At 35.3% G+C, this 15,292-nt stretch overlaps 1 long non-coding RNA gene across 7 annotated transcripts in view; it reads left to right on the top strand.

The window, feature by feature from the left end:
• Positions 1-15,292, top strand: part of LOC110836681 (uncharacterized) — a 140,629-nt gene that overhangs the window by 86,185 nt on the left and 39,152 nt on the right. For all 7 annotated transcript variants that reach the window (XR_015534113.1, XR_015534112.1, XR_015534110.1 and 4 more), the window contains one exon: positions 7,410-7,468. This is a non-coding gene — a long non-coding RNA (uncharacterized LOC110836681). The remainder of the gene's footprint in view (positions 1-7,409; positions 7,469-15,292) is intronic.

The raw sequence follows: 15,292 nt of genomic DNA, 5'->3' as shown, positions 1-15,292 counted from the left end.
TCAAATTTCAAATGACAGTTAGGTTTTTTTATCTTTGTCAAATAACAGCGAGGCCATCTTAACGAGTTCAGCGTTTGGAATTCAGATACGGATTCGTAATAAACTGCTTAGATATAAGGTTATTTGTGCCTTTGTATAAAATTTTCTAAAGACGGAAAGAGATTCAAGTCATGTTTCTTTTCATACAGTTCCCTGCTCGTACTAATTTATCATCGCTCTTCTGACAAGTAGCAGTGGGAACAACTTTACGACAATTTTATTTCTTCAGGTGTCAAAGTTTGTCATAAGGCTAGTAAGAATTTTAAATTAATAAATATTACTTAATGACTAATTTCTCTGGAATAATTAAATTCTTCTTACTAATGATATTCTGATGTAAATATGGATTAGTTTTTCTCCTATAGGTTTAATAAAGATACGAGTAGCTGTATGTGAAGTTGTCTATCGCCGTTGGTTTTAAACCCGCTCACCGAAATATAAAAAGTCAGCGAAACGTAAGACTTTGCCACAGCACTGCTTCAGAATAGTTACTGCACTCCCTGGATAAAATTCCTCGTATCAGCAGGTTGGCGCGAATACACACCGGTAGAAGTGAAATATTCTTTCCCCAAGTGTAAAAGAGTCTGTTGTTTATTACTGGACAGATAAACTTTAATTTTGTCGTGTAGACTGTGATTAATTTCTACGTCTGTGGAATATATCCACTTCACCTCCTACTACTCCTCTCTCAGAAGTTTCTAAATGAGGCAAGCCTTTCTCCTAGTCACAATGAATTCGGTCTCTACTTTTCGAAACAGCGCAGTTTTAAGTAACAAATTGTGAATGTGGTGAAAAGTTTTTCTCATCTGCCTCGAAAAAAGTCGTGTGGGATTTCTCTTGCTTCGTCTAACAGCAAGTTGGGAGTTAGAACTGCTAGAGATGACTCTGAACAGACTTCAGAATCCACAAGGAATTCAGATAGAATGCAGTCTGTTACTGCTCTCAGCTGTAACCCTGCTTTATTTTTATGCTCTCAAGTTTATATATTATGCAAAAACTCCTGAGTCAAGTCATTATGATGAAGAAACTTTGTTCATATGGAAGTGAAGTACAAATATAAACGAGAGGCGCTGTTTTAAATTAAAAGAGGAAGGAACTCAGTCGGTTTTAAGAGGGAAAACCATTCCATGTCTCGGCTAATGTTCTGCTTTTAGTATGTATGAATTATCACGGTAACTGTTTTAACCTTGTGATTAACCAAGAACATTGGCATATTTAGAAAACGAGAAGCGAAAACATTAAAAAATGGCAGCAGTCCCATGAAGAATTGCAGAAAGACCACAACGAGGCAAATAGCATGAAATGAGAACAATTTAAAATGTTTAATAAACTATTTTGGCAAGATTTGTGAAATGTAAGATTTTAAGAGAGGCGCATTCATTTATGCATTCAATTACACATCTTAATATTATCTTACGTATTTAAAAATCCACTTTCAGTATTCACATTAAAATAATATTCACAATGAGAAATTAATTTCGAATTTATGCAACTCAAGCATGTCAGCTTTGTACGCTAATTATTGTTTTGCAATTGCAGAAACAAATAAGCAAACAGAACGTGATAAACATATAGGCCTATTTATTAATGAAGATGGTTGTCTTCTGGAATGTTGAGTCAGGATGTCTGTTAGACTTCGTCATCAGGAGTAGTTGTGTAGTAAATTGTGCATATTTCAATAAAATTTATATTTGAGTTTACGATATGTTAATTTGTAATTCTGAAAGAGTATTGTTAAAGAAAACAAAAGTTCGTCATTAGCATTTAAAAATACTGCTACGAGGAGTTTCTTGGCCCTTTGTTCCAAAAGGAAAACTATTTTTGGTCTGTTCTAAGAAGTTGATCTTGGCTGTTCAGATAATAGGATTCTGGGTCTGAATCTCTTTCGAGCAACGGATGCTTCCCCGTATTTATACGTTGTGCTGTGTAGGTGTCGGTGAGGGCATGCGAAGGGGCCGACCTCGTCCAAGGATTCGCACCGTAGTCGAAAATCGTAGGTGTAGAAACCGTCTCGAGTGATGTTATATAAATAAATCGTAATATTCCGTAAGAAATGCGCTGTTTGCTGTATCTGTGGGTCACCGCGGCGATCCAGCACATGAGGTGGTCTGCGTCACTGAACTAACGACTCCTGATTTATGAACATGGGCTTCAGCCAAATATGAGGACTCCTGAACATTGGCCATGATCCGTCTGTGTTGTTTGTACGTGCAGTTTTGGCATCATTGAAGCTAAAATAACAAAAAAATGTCAACTATCATTTTCAGAGTTCTACGATTCACAAATTTTACAATATGTATATAAAACTGTCAGCAATTATATTGCTTTCATGACAACCAAATTGAGTTCAGTTACAGTATGGTCACTGGCCACAGTAAATTTAAGGCTGCCACAAAAGTTGTACAGTGTTTGTTATAATTGTTAATGGTACGGTCTTTAACACAGAATACACTCAAACTTATTGGAATGAAATACTTAATTCATTGATATGACCTAGTGGAATAGTAAAATTTAGATTTGGAAATTTAAAACTAGAAGTTACACATTTTCTATTTTGTTCGCTAAATCATTTGTTTGCTTTGTGCTACGCACGAGTTTATTTGCTAATATTCTGTTGGTTATAAACCATTTATGTCTGTAATGAAAATATGTATGGAATCACTTCAGTGAATCAATTATAGTACCAACCTCACTCTTTGCATTTAATCTTGTAACTAAATAAAATCTTGAACTTCTAAAAGAAATCCAAATAAGAGCAGGACTATTGAAACTCATAGCTTGAATCCCATTTTATTTTATACGGACTATGATTTACCAACAGCTCCACAACCTAGAAGACATCTTCTGTGCCGTGAGAATATGAGACTTTTTTACAAATTGTAATCCACTTTCATCCTAAAGTCGAGCAAATACATTAAACTTTGAGAATTTTATTGCAGGATTTGTTAGGAGGTTCTGGGAACAAGATACATTTTGTTACGTTCTGAATTGTTTCACAATAGTCTGTCTACCAGTATTTACTTCGAATTTTCAAATGAAATATATTCTCTGTCGTCATGACTTCACTCATGCCAATAAACCATACACGTCTATCTGTCAAATAGCAGAAAACAAATATTATATATGTTAACACTTACCATTAAAGTTGTATCCTCCAGTTTCATCCACATCCATCACAAAAAACTGTTGTCCAAAATGAACCTTAACCCTCTAAAACTCAGTGGTAACTATATGTACCTCCTGCCTAAACAATTAGTTACTCTGTATTTTGTATTTGTGGACTTTGTATGTTTCTCGGCGTAAACAACAATTATTATCCTAACAGATTTTACCAGTTAATATTTGTAACAGTGAAGTTTTAGTTTTCTTTGAGGTACGGACTGAATTCTTAAATATTATTTAGACGAACTTCAACTTCGAAGGGTTACGCTTTCTAGACTGATCTTAGTGGGACTGAGTAGCAGTGAAAACCTTAAATCCTTAAAGTTAGGATTGCTATAATATTTATATTTAATACATTAATAGGTTTCTGCTATGAATACGCCTAGTAAATGCAATGAAGTATTAACCAATATCCCAATGTATATTATATCGAAAAGTTGATAATCAGTAATGTAGCAAATTTTAAAATTAGACCTAGTCTATCTCTAGCCAGTTACTAAAGAGAGAGAATTCATATTTACGGTATATTGTTAACACGTTTGGAAAATTCAGTTTAGAGGCTTACTCCAGTATCATTCAAGATACGCGGACCTCAAGGCATGCATGGTGCAAATGCTATCGCATTATTAACATTGTATCAGTATTTCTACAAACTTTGCAGTAGAAAGAAAAGATTCAACAAAATTATCAGTTGCTATACTTTTTGACTTTCTGAAATGTGAAAGTCAATGAGAAAGGTCGTAGAGGAGATGAAAGGAAAACGAGTGTAGAAAATTTCTAAATCGCCTGAGCTACCTGAATCGGCAAAAAAGAAGCTTTTTACTTTCCAACGTGGTTCTCAACTTCCTCGGCAGATGGCACGATGAGGATTGATTCTACTCCGTCCGTAAAACACGTTAAAAGACTTCATAGCAGTAGCAGCTGTTCTGGCAGTGCATGGCAGGTAGGAAAACATAGTCACGTGATAGTTGGACAGGTTGCCAGAATGGTTATTTCATCACGTGGACCACATCACGTTATGGAACACTGAATTGAGCGTTGATTTCGGTATGCTGTAAGTCAGATAATAGACTGAAGATTTCTGTCTTCTGGGTTGTTGCGCTGTGTAATCTGGTCGATGTTTACCAACGTTTTAGAGGTCATACTGCCTCCATCATCAGGGCGATTCACCGTGATGATGGAGGCAGTATGACCTCTGAAACGTTGGTAAACATCGACCAGACTACACAGCGCAACAACCCAGAAGACAGAAATCTTCATACTCATCTCCCTGATGACGGAAGCAGTATGACCTCTGAAACGTTGGTAAACATCGACCAGACTACACAGCGCAACAACCCAGAAGACAGAAATCTTCATACTCACCGCTGTGAAAACCTCAAATCTTACAGATAATAGACTATTTTAAACGTTACTTTGAAGCTACTACGAGGTGCGATCGGAAAGTTTCAAGACTGCGCGTATAAAAACCCGTACACTTATCTCAGGTATTAAATTCATCCAGCACCCTCGAAGTAGTTCCCCTGGGAGTGAACACAACGATCCCAGCGCCGCTGCCAAGCCTGGAAGCATCCCTGGAAATCTTTCTTTGTCAGCCTGTCAAGCACCATCTGCAATTCTGCGTGAATCTCTTCTATCGTCTCAAATCTCCTTCCCTTTAGCTGAATTTTCATCTTTGGGAAGAGGAAGAAGTCACACGGCGAATAAGGAGGGTGCGGGGTGACGGCCATGGTGTTTGAGGCCAAAAACTGCCGAACTTTGAGGGCGGTGTGCGCTGGCGCGTTGTCATGATGCGTCGCATGTGGAGTTCTTCCTTTAGAATCAGCTGACAGGTCCCATAGCCTATCCCAACAATGTCGCACAAGTCGTTGATGGTACGACGTCGATCTTCGTGAATGGCCTGCCGAATCTTCGTAACATTTTCGGGCGTTGTGCTCGTAGATGGTCGTCCAGAACGCTCGTCATCATCGACAGAGGTTCGGCCATTTTTAAAACGTGAATGCCACACAAAAGTTTGAGCACGACCCATTGCGGACTCCCCAAATGCTTGCTTTAGCATTTCATAGGTTTCCGTAGCCGTTTTGGCGAGTCTTTGGCAAGAGATTCAGGCAGAATCGCAGATGGTGGTTGACAGGCTGACAAAGAAAGATTTCCAGGGATGCTTCCAGGCTTGGCAGCGGCGCTGGGATCGTTGTGTTCACTCCCAGGGGAACTACTTCGAGGGTGATGGATGAATTTAATACCTGAGATAAGTGTACGGGTTTTTATACGCGCAGTCTGGAAACCTTCCGATCGCACCTCGTATCATGGAGGGGAGGCATGTTATTAGTACATTATTTCTTATGAAAATTCTAAGCAGAATTAATTGAGAAGAATAGGTCTTTTAAGGGTATTTTGTGTCATTCTATAGGGCAACGTTTCTGTATTTTTCCAAACATTGATCAACACGACGATAAGTTTTACTGAACGTTGCAGCCGAAAGACACACTCTCATACTTTGTTTCTAGGAAGTGTTGTGTTTAAATCTTTGCCTGGAAATCGGCAACCCTCATTTCCTCATTTTGTCCGGTAACACAGAACACTTGGGCCCAAAACAACTAACTCACTAATTCCATGAAACAGAGTTGTCCTCGAGAAGCTTATGGTCACTCCGTTAGTCAAGAATATCTCCGCCCTTATTTAATGCAACGGTTCATTACGTCAATAGCAAGAATATTTGGGACATTTTGACTCAGAGATCGACTATCTTAACCTATGTTTCATAATCTATCACCACGTAAACTCTGAAATGCTTTATTCTAATGGTTTGCTAGTTATTGCTTCCATATTGACAGCCACAATATTGTTGTTTTGTATTCTACAGAAAACTTATCTCTACAGAAGTTTTATATTCTTTAATGACCTGTTACCATACATAATTTCAGGACCCTAGTATCTCTAATGTCGCTTCGATCTCACAAGTTTGCGCGCCCGCCATGTTGTTAATCGTAGGAAATTAAAGAGTACGAGACTAGGGTGGCCAAAGCGGAATAATGTTTACACCGAGTTCAGAATAATCAGTAAATTGGTTCATAAATTAAAAGTGAGTACACAGAGAGACAGCTCGGTTAACTTCCTTCATAGAAAATTGGTGGTTGCAATTAAGAAACTTCTTCGATATGCGCCGTGTAGTCTGATTGCAGTTTACCGAAGTTTCGTAGGTGCCATCACCTTAATGATGGAGGAAGTGATCACCTCTGAAACGTTGGTCAACTTCTACCAGAATACGAGGCGCGAAAGACCAGACGACAGCCATTTTCAGACTCACCGCCTAATAGCTTCAAATCCGACTTGAGAAGATTTGTTTGAACTTAAAAATTTATCTGTAAACCATAAAATAATTTTCTGTCACGCCAATAATCATAGGTCATTTTAAGATTTGATTTGCGTTCATGAAATATCAGGATCCGAATAATATGCCTTAAATTTGCGTACTCCTAGTCTATAAAAACTATCGAATTCTCATAAAGTGTGCAGTTATGAATAATAGTCTAAAAAGTAGAACTACTATAAAGTTATCTGGAGTTTATCCAGCAGGTGTGCTTAATTTATCTCAGGGAGTTTAGGCTGTCTGCTCTCTTTTTTCAGCGACTAAGGAAAACTATCTCATTTTCTTAGCATCGTCGTCTGTAGGCAATGCTATTGAACTAATTTATGACGATGTCTGGAAAACTGTAAACAGGTAAATTTGCGGCGAGTGAAAGTTATATCGTCAGTTGCCTTTTCCTGAAATATCAGTCACAAGGAGCTAGTGATATTATACTTTCTAAATACGAAATTGCGAGTTTATTACTTCGAATTTTTCTTCAGACATTTACACGTTGTAGAAATATATATTTATTTTATTTATATAGTGGTATGTTTGAAGTCAAAAGAAAAACTAACGATTCAGTAGCCTTTGTTACACCAAAAAAATTTCATATAGGAAAATAAATGAAGTAATAAAATAAATTATAATTTTACGGCAATAAAGCTCTTATTTAAGTTGTGAAGATACGTGGAGAAAGGGCATGTGATGCTTTAATCGACCAGCTGAAATAAATTGACGGTTGTTCACAGGAATAAATACAATTTAAAATAATTTTACGTAATTTGTAGCAATATTAAATCTTACTGTATTTGAAGGAATTTGAAGCAGAATGCAAGTAATGAATCTTTCTTTGCTGCAGATGGCCCCACTGAATGAGCAGGTGAGGAATTGCAGAAGGAAAAAGAAACAAGAAAGGGGGTGAGTGCTGTAACACATGTGTATTATTGTAGGCAGAAAGGGCGGGGTGAGATTGAGGTGCAGGTAGGCTGAATGTTGGGGGTAAAATGCAGGTGAGATAAAGAGATGTCCAGGGAAATAAAAATGGAAGAAACCCATACACGCGATTACACGAGGGGTCGTATAAAAGAAATCACAGGGGAATAAATTTCGAAGAAGGTTTTCGGTTAGAAAAAAACAAGCTCGTGTTTTTGGTGTGTTTTATTTGTAAGACGCTCGAGTTTGGTTGACAGCTGCGTAGCGATTTGTAGCTGTAAAAAACATTTACTTCTTATATTTGTTAAAAAGACGGAAGTAGATTTTTATTAATATTCTTTGTGGAATTGTTTTAAATAAAAGATCTTAATGTGGAAAATTTATTCAGTAATATTCTGTTATCCTATGGATCAGTTTTTGAGATTTTTCTTATCAGATAGCCCGATCTGACAAATACTCTTACTATTTCAGATGACCGTGTGTTTATTTATCATATTTATATGCTGGTTTTAAAACTCAGAAACAAAAACAAATTGTTGTAAATCGAATTCGACTTTTAGCCTATAATTTCCGACAGTTGCTAAATCTAGATTATTTCTTTAAATACTATTTTTAGTAGTTATTGTTGTTTGTTCAGAAGATTTTTAGGCAATGGTTTAAAGCGACTGTGGTAAAGTTCTTCCAAAGACTCGCCCTGTTTTTAAATGTTTCTGTACTGTTTCACGGACTACTTTGTAAGTTTGCTATTTAGGAATGGACACTGACGATTAGAGCAAAACTTGAACAGCGGATGCAGACACTGGATGCTTGCGGATGCGTATCGGATGTCTTATCTGCCCAGAGTTACGCCGATATTGTAACCGTCATGATTGTCTTACATTAAGACTCTGATAGGAAGCTGAGACACAACACGCGTCCGTTCGAGACCTCGTATCTAAAAAGCTTTCATTTACTAAAACGCTTTAGTTATTTTTTATGTTTTACGTTTCTTTCCATTACAATACATCCATTTTTCGGTATATATTCACACGTAGAGAAATTGCTTGCAACAAAGATTCAAATAAAGTATTTATATCTGTGAAAACTAATTGTTATTCATTTAACAATATACAGCCTGGAACATGTTTAAAGTCTGAGTAGATAAAATTCATCTAACTAAAGAGGATGGAAGTTTTTTAAAACGTTATTGTAGACTAATTGACAGTTCTCGATACAAACAGATGTAACAAAGGCATTTTGTCTATTTTTAATGTCTTACGCTTTTAGGGTTTGTTGAATCATTATGCTAATCCAGCGGTGGCAAATGTCTGGTGATCCCTTGGTATATAATCCGATATAATAATTTGATAATATGTTAAGTTACATTTTTAAAAGCGAAATAAGCTTTCTGTTTTGTACAGAAAACAAATTTTCCTATGGTATTCTGTGAGGTAGCTGAAATTGTGAAATAACGGAAACACGTATGGGGGTGTACTACCATTTATTCTAACATCACCTTGATTTGTGAAAAATTAAAATTTTGTATCAGACCTACAAAAACTGCGAAATTACGACATATCAGGCTGCCATAGTCGAGCCTTAAAATGATGACGGAGGCAGTACGTTGGTAAACATCTACCATACTACACAGCGTAACAACCCAGAAGACAGAAATCTTCATACTCACCGCTGTGAAAACCTCAAATCTTACATAAATTAATAATACCTCAGAAATAAATAAATATATATATAAATTTATTTATAAATAGATTTAAATATTTATTTGCATGTTCAGTAAACATTTAAATAGTAACCCGAACTATAAATTTTTTAAAGCTATGCTGAGATGACACACTGGAGTTGTAAGGCGTGGTCTCTACGCGAATTCCGAAGATGCGGAACACCAAATGACGTTCTGCTCAATGCTTATGCTCGTTGCAAGCTCGCCAGATTTCCCCGCATCTGTAAATAACATATATCCATAATTTTCTCGTGCTCCGGAAGCACCCTTTTCCCTTTCTTTTCCAGGCCTAATATCATGCCCTTCTTAAACATCAGCCCCAGATGACTCCGTCGTATTCTTGACCGGTGGGTAATGCTGGAAAAAAAAATGCTTTTGAATATTTTGGGCCTACAGAATCGATGATGGTTTGGGTATATTTACTTAAATGTTTATAAAGACCTTCTATTATATATAATGATTTATATTTAATTTTATTAATCGTCGTTTTAAATATATTCACTTTTGCGCTGCCTTCATTTGAAAGCATTACATTATCAATAATAATGTTCTTCGAATAGTGATTTTAATTTCACAAATCTTTTGTTATATTTGTGTTTACATATTGATACGCAGAAAATGAATGAGAGGGAATAAACAAATAAAATATACAGAATAATATAAAGAGGAAATAGAACATGATTTATTTTTCTTATGGCTGTGAGTCTTTCTTGGCTTTAGCGCCGTAGTCTGGCAAAAACCAACTTTTCTGAGGTCTTTTCTGTCTTCGTCATCGCTCTGATTGATGAAGGTGCTACAATCCAGAAGCCAGTCATTTTAGAAAATGAAACAATCAGTTTTCCAGGCGACATAATTTTATCTACGTAGTAATACAGAGATTAGAAGACATAAATATTAAAATGAATTTTTTACTCTATAAGTTTCGACTTACGATGATCAAATGGTGCTACAAGTACGTAATGGTTTTGCAGTATGTAGGATTTGAGGTTTTCGTAGCGGTGAGTCTGAAGATGGCTATATTTGGAGAATTATTAACAGTTAATTGCGAAAATTTCTTTCATTTTATATGTTAAGAAAATGCAACTCAGAAAACAATTAATTTAAAGTGCGTAAGATTTTTTTCTTAATGGAAAATTGTTTTTCCTCTTTGCAAACAGCAACGGAAGTATGTAATTTCGTGTTTCATGAAATTTCAAATTTCAAATTTTGTGTCAAGATCATCACCCGTCTACCGTGCCAATATTTTGCATGTTTGTAGCGATAATATACATGGTTTCGGAATTTGATAAAAGTATTGAGTGAAATATCTTGCCCCAAAAGAGATTTTAAACAATGAATGAAAATTGCATGAACACCTGAAGATTAACTTGTTGAATTTGGTATTTAAGAATGATAAGTAACGCGCATGTTAAAACAAGCAGCGTAAAGATTGGGCGAAAAAATTGCATGGAAAGAGTGAACTCCTGAAATAAGTTTATGTGCACCAAGGCAGTATAAGTTAATAATCAAATTATGTTATTTGAACTTTCCGTGGATCTAGGGAATTGAGATTTGTGATGGCAGAAATTAGTCTTCAGATTTCATAAGCACATGCGAATTTATGAAGACTTGAAACCGCCGTGTGATTAGGAATGAAATGACAACTGATTTTGTTAGCCTAAAACAATAAATTTAAGGCAAACTAATAGTTCTTAATTTTGTTTGATTTCTCGAGAGTTATTATATTGTGTACTTTATTAGTATAACACAGAAAAATTTGTCATATTCCTGTATGCCTGGAGTGTTTTCAGAAAATTGCACTATATATTTCTCTTCGTTGGCTTTTAATCGTGAGGATGCAAGACGAATGGTAAGCTGGCGACCTTCCTTAACAGTTTTCAAATTCGTTCTCTTACAGATGGCGCTATTAGTCAAGCTCAAAGCCAGAGTGATTCCAAATTAAATCTTTACTATTTTGCGCCACAAATTTTTACTCACGTTCTTGTACTTCAGATATAAATCAGTTGTTAACGCATCTAACCAACAACAAATATACGCGCTCTTATAAATGGTATGAAATCTGTTATTGACAAAACTGTTCACAATTCAGAAGGACGTATGTTGTACTTATCTTTAATTCTGTTAAGTATTACATAGTTTTTGAAGGCTAAGGAAATTCAATATGAGTTTCATGTAACTAAAAAACGTGGCGGTGAAGTGATAGCATTGTTACTTCGTAATTTGTAGGTTACAGGTTCAGATCTCAGCCCCGAGACTGGTTATTCTGACGGATACTTGGTGGTTTTCCTATGTCGCACTATAAAATTCCGGAACAGTGACTCGACTTATGACACGACAGCTTCCTTCCACACCCTTTGCAATTCATGATTCGTTAACAATTTTATCAGTCGGAATTATGTAATCAGCGTCGTTAAAGAAACCCAAAATAACTAAGGTTTTGGTTACGATGGACTGATATGGATCAAAATTAAATTTTGTAAATTCTGGAATTATAAAATTCGTTCCATACCAAAATACAACGAAATTTGTTAGCTGTTCTGCGACGCAAAAGTCACTTACGGACAGAATGAAGGAAAATAAGCATACCAAAAAGTGTGTTTCAGAAGTTAGCTCGTAAAATATATAAATGCATGAAGTGTTATTTTGAAAATAAGACAAGAGAAAAGTTAGCACTTCACGAATGGAATTGTTCTAACTCTAGTTTCAGAGGTCGTTCAAATCGTTTTCTGGCTACTGCGTGACAGTACAGTCGACAGAGATAAAACTTAAAAATAAAAACTGAATATGTAATTTTATGCTCAATTCACAGTTCTTATTGCGCCTTTGGTGGACCGGCAAAATTATTTTTGGTAAGCTAATCCACTATAAAATTCTTATTGACAATTTGATTTCTCAGTCTAACATATTAAAAAATAGTTATAAAGTTCAGCGTTCATGAGACTACTATACGCTTAAACATTCTACGACTGAATTAGGAGAGAAATGTACTGTACCGTATTTTAATTGAAATTGAACACCAAATATACCTGTCACGACAATTAAATTCTTTCTGAACTTAATTTACGATAAAGTCCGAATGAAAATATTTGTCTGATTTTATCTCCATTTTACAGCGATATAAATACAAAGTAAAGTTTTCTCTTAATTATTTTTAGGCATTTTACGGACAAAAACAGTTTTTAAAGACGCTTCATCCTTCTACGTACACGCCTGTCATGTACTGGACATTGGGGAAATTTGACAAATTCAGTTTGCAGTATTTTTTTTATCGAAAACTTCCACATTCACTTAATAATTCCGTAGGAACTCCGTTAATTAGGACTGCCACTTTACATGCAATTATTAATAAAAGTTAAATGTTACCAAATGCAGACATATTTCACATCGAGCAGGCCATCGGGACATACGTGCTGTCGACAGCTCTTTTTCCCCACGTACAGTGTGTAGTTTGTATGATTTTCAAGATATCTTCGCTTCAGTTTGAAATTATCCTTTTAATTTCACTTACTTCCTTTTCGGCATTCAACATTTTTTGTGTGTTCTTTCCTTCCTTCAGTGCAACAGTGTTCAGCCCATTGTAAGGCCTTAAATTTCACTATGCTGTCAGTAAAAATTGGCGACCTTACATATGCAGAAAATTTGAAAACAATTATTTAAATTATATTCTATGTATATCTAGAATGTTCTTTTTTTACTATAAAAATTTTGATTTGCTTCCAGGCTTAGATCAATCGTCACATTACTAAGATTCTTAAGAATTTTATTTTATATCAAATCTAAAACTTCTTGACGATGGTGAAGAGTCAATTGAATAAAAGTGTTCTTGGATATTATCCGGAGATAGGGATTAGGTCTATCTAGTGGGCCCAACTGTGTAGGAACCTGAAGAGTCCCATCTCCGAAACGTCGTTTTTTTACGTTTTATATTTACGAGACGATGGATAATATCCAAGAACACTTTTATTCAATTTTATTTTAACTGAAGAGAAGGCTGGTTCATGTTGAAGTACAGAAAACGGGGGGAATGATTTTATATTAGTTCTAAAATTTTGCATCTGACAACGAAAATATAAACAAATAAAACGAAGAATATGGCAATGAACGAGAAAACATATGAAGAGTAAGCTAGTTGCAAAATATAATATAATGAAAATGGTGAATTATTTTAAATATTTATGATGTAGGGTATCGGCATAGAATATCAGTATTTTATTTAGAGGGAAATGTACAAAAAAGAGAAGATTATATAAATGATTGATGTTAGTCTTTTCTAGTGGACTCACCTGCTAGGTTGTAGAGTTTCGCCTGATAGCGGAAGCAGAGTAGAATTCCGAAACGTTGTTTTTAAATAAACAGACGAAATAAGATATCCTAGAACAAGCATCCCTTAAATAGTCTCATCCATTTTAGAATAAGTGACCTAAAACGTTTTGTAAAAATGCACTAAGACATCAGAACAGCACAAGTAAACAGCGAAGGTGCAGATCTCAAACTCAAAAAAACATTCACGAAACATAAGCCCGTAGGTCTAGGAATTAGATTTTAAAATTTTATATTAAATGTAGGCCTATTTTTGGTGTCGTGATTTTATAATGTACTTACCTGACCACTGCTCATACCTCTTATATGAACAGTGATCTCTAGATGTCGTATATTACAGCCATTATTCTATACACTTACTTTGCGGTCGGAAAATGATTTTATTACATAAATGTTGTTATAATAATTTAAAATCTTATAAATAAAATCGTGTAATAACATTTGAACTTTGTTGTGTGCGACGTAAAAATACGATTACTATAAGCTAACATCGTTGAGAATATAATTAGTTTAATATCATTGAATTGTCCAGTTGGACTGCTTTTTCAACAATCCATATTCAAATACAGACTATTGAAGAGAACGTAGATTATTGTACGTGGATTAATTGGACAATTAAAATCAAAGATTGTTCTGTTTATCTTTTGAATTGTTAAAAGAAACAAGACCCTAGTGTCTGTGTTTCGCTGCGGAATTTATTTTGTTCTAAAAATTGAATCTCCGTTACGAAATTACGTATTTTAAAACAATATTAATTGATCTGGAAAGCTATTCCTCCATGTACATTACACACAGTTATTCATCCTATAAGAAATTCTGATTTCTGTTCATTATTAGCTGAGTTTGAGGATGTGTAACAATGCTGTCACATGCTTTTATTTCATGGCTTTGATATCTATAATTTCCATGCAGTCAGAGGACACAATGTGGACGAAACTGGCGAATGGCCTTTCTGCTTTACTCCGGGTAATTTTGTCATACGAGTCCCTTATTGTTTGTGTTTCAGTTATTGTGTTTGCGACACAAAAGTTAGCACCTTTATTTAGTCATGTCGCTTCACCACAGTACTTTCGCATACACAATGGTCATGTTCTTCGAGTTTAACTGATTCCTGTTTCAAATCAGCGTCATCTCTTGGGAAAATCTCATATTCCGTGTTAAGAGCAGAAAATTGGTCTCATAATGCCATCGACAAATATAAATACTGTGTAATGTAAAGGATAGTTTGATAACTTCGTTTAGAAAGACTAACGAGCATAGTTTTCATATTACGCCTGTCGCTAGATTAGTTATTTGAGTTTATGAGTGGCGTATGAAAAAGTTGTCAGTGGAACCACGGTTCCGGAGAATTTGACGTAAATACGTCTATACGGAAAGGAAATTTATGTATTGGCTTTATTATAAATATTTCCTTTATACATGCTTTACAATTGAGTAAAGTTTGATTAAGACTTTGCTTATTTAACTTGAATTAGTTACGCTTAAGATGGGTCTGTGGTAGCTGAATGTAATGTAAAGTAATGTAATGTAGTGAAATGTACTGTAATGAAATGTAATGTAAGGTAAGATAATGTAATGAAATGTAATGTAACGTTTCCTAGGTAACAAAAATGCCGAGCAAACACGACGTTTCATAGGTTACCATCTTACACATTTTTCTTACACTTTTTCGTTACACTTTTTCGTAAAACGTTTTCGTTACACTTTTTTGCGGAATAACACTGACCCTTCCATATAGATGTATTTACGTCAATAAAACAAAAGCTGTA

This window comes from Zootermopsis nevadensis, unplaced genomic scaffold (genome assembly GCF_977971745.1).
Source record: "Zootermopsis nevadensis isolate Lab colony 2312 unplaced genomic scaffold, Znev_1.0 Znev_ptg000008l, whole genome shotgun sequence".
Lineage (NCBI taxonomy): Eukaryota > Metazoa > Arthropoda > Insecta > Blattodea > Termopsidae > Zootermopsis > Zootermopsis nevadensis.
The sequence above is the reverse complement of the archived record's forward strand: the minus strand, read 5'-3'. Positions and strand labels throughout refer to the sequence as shown.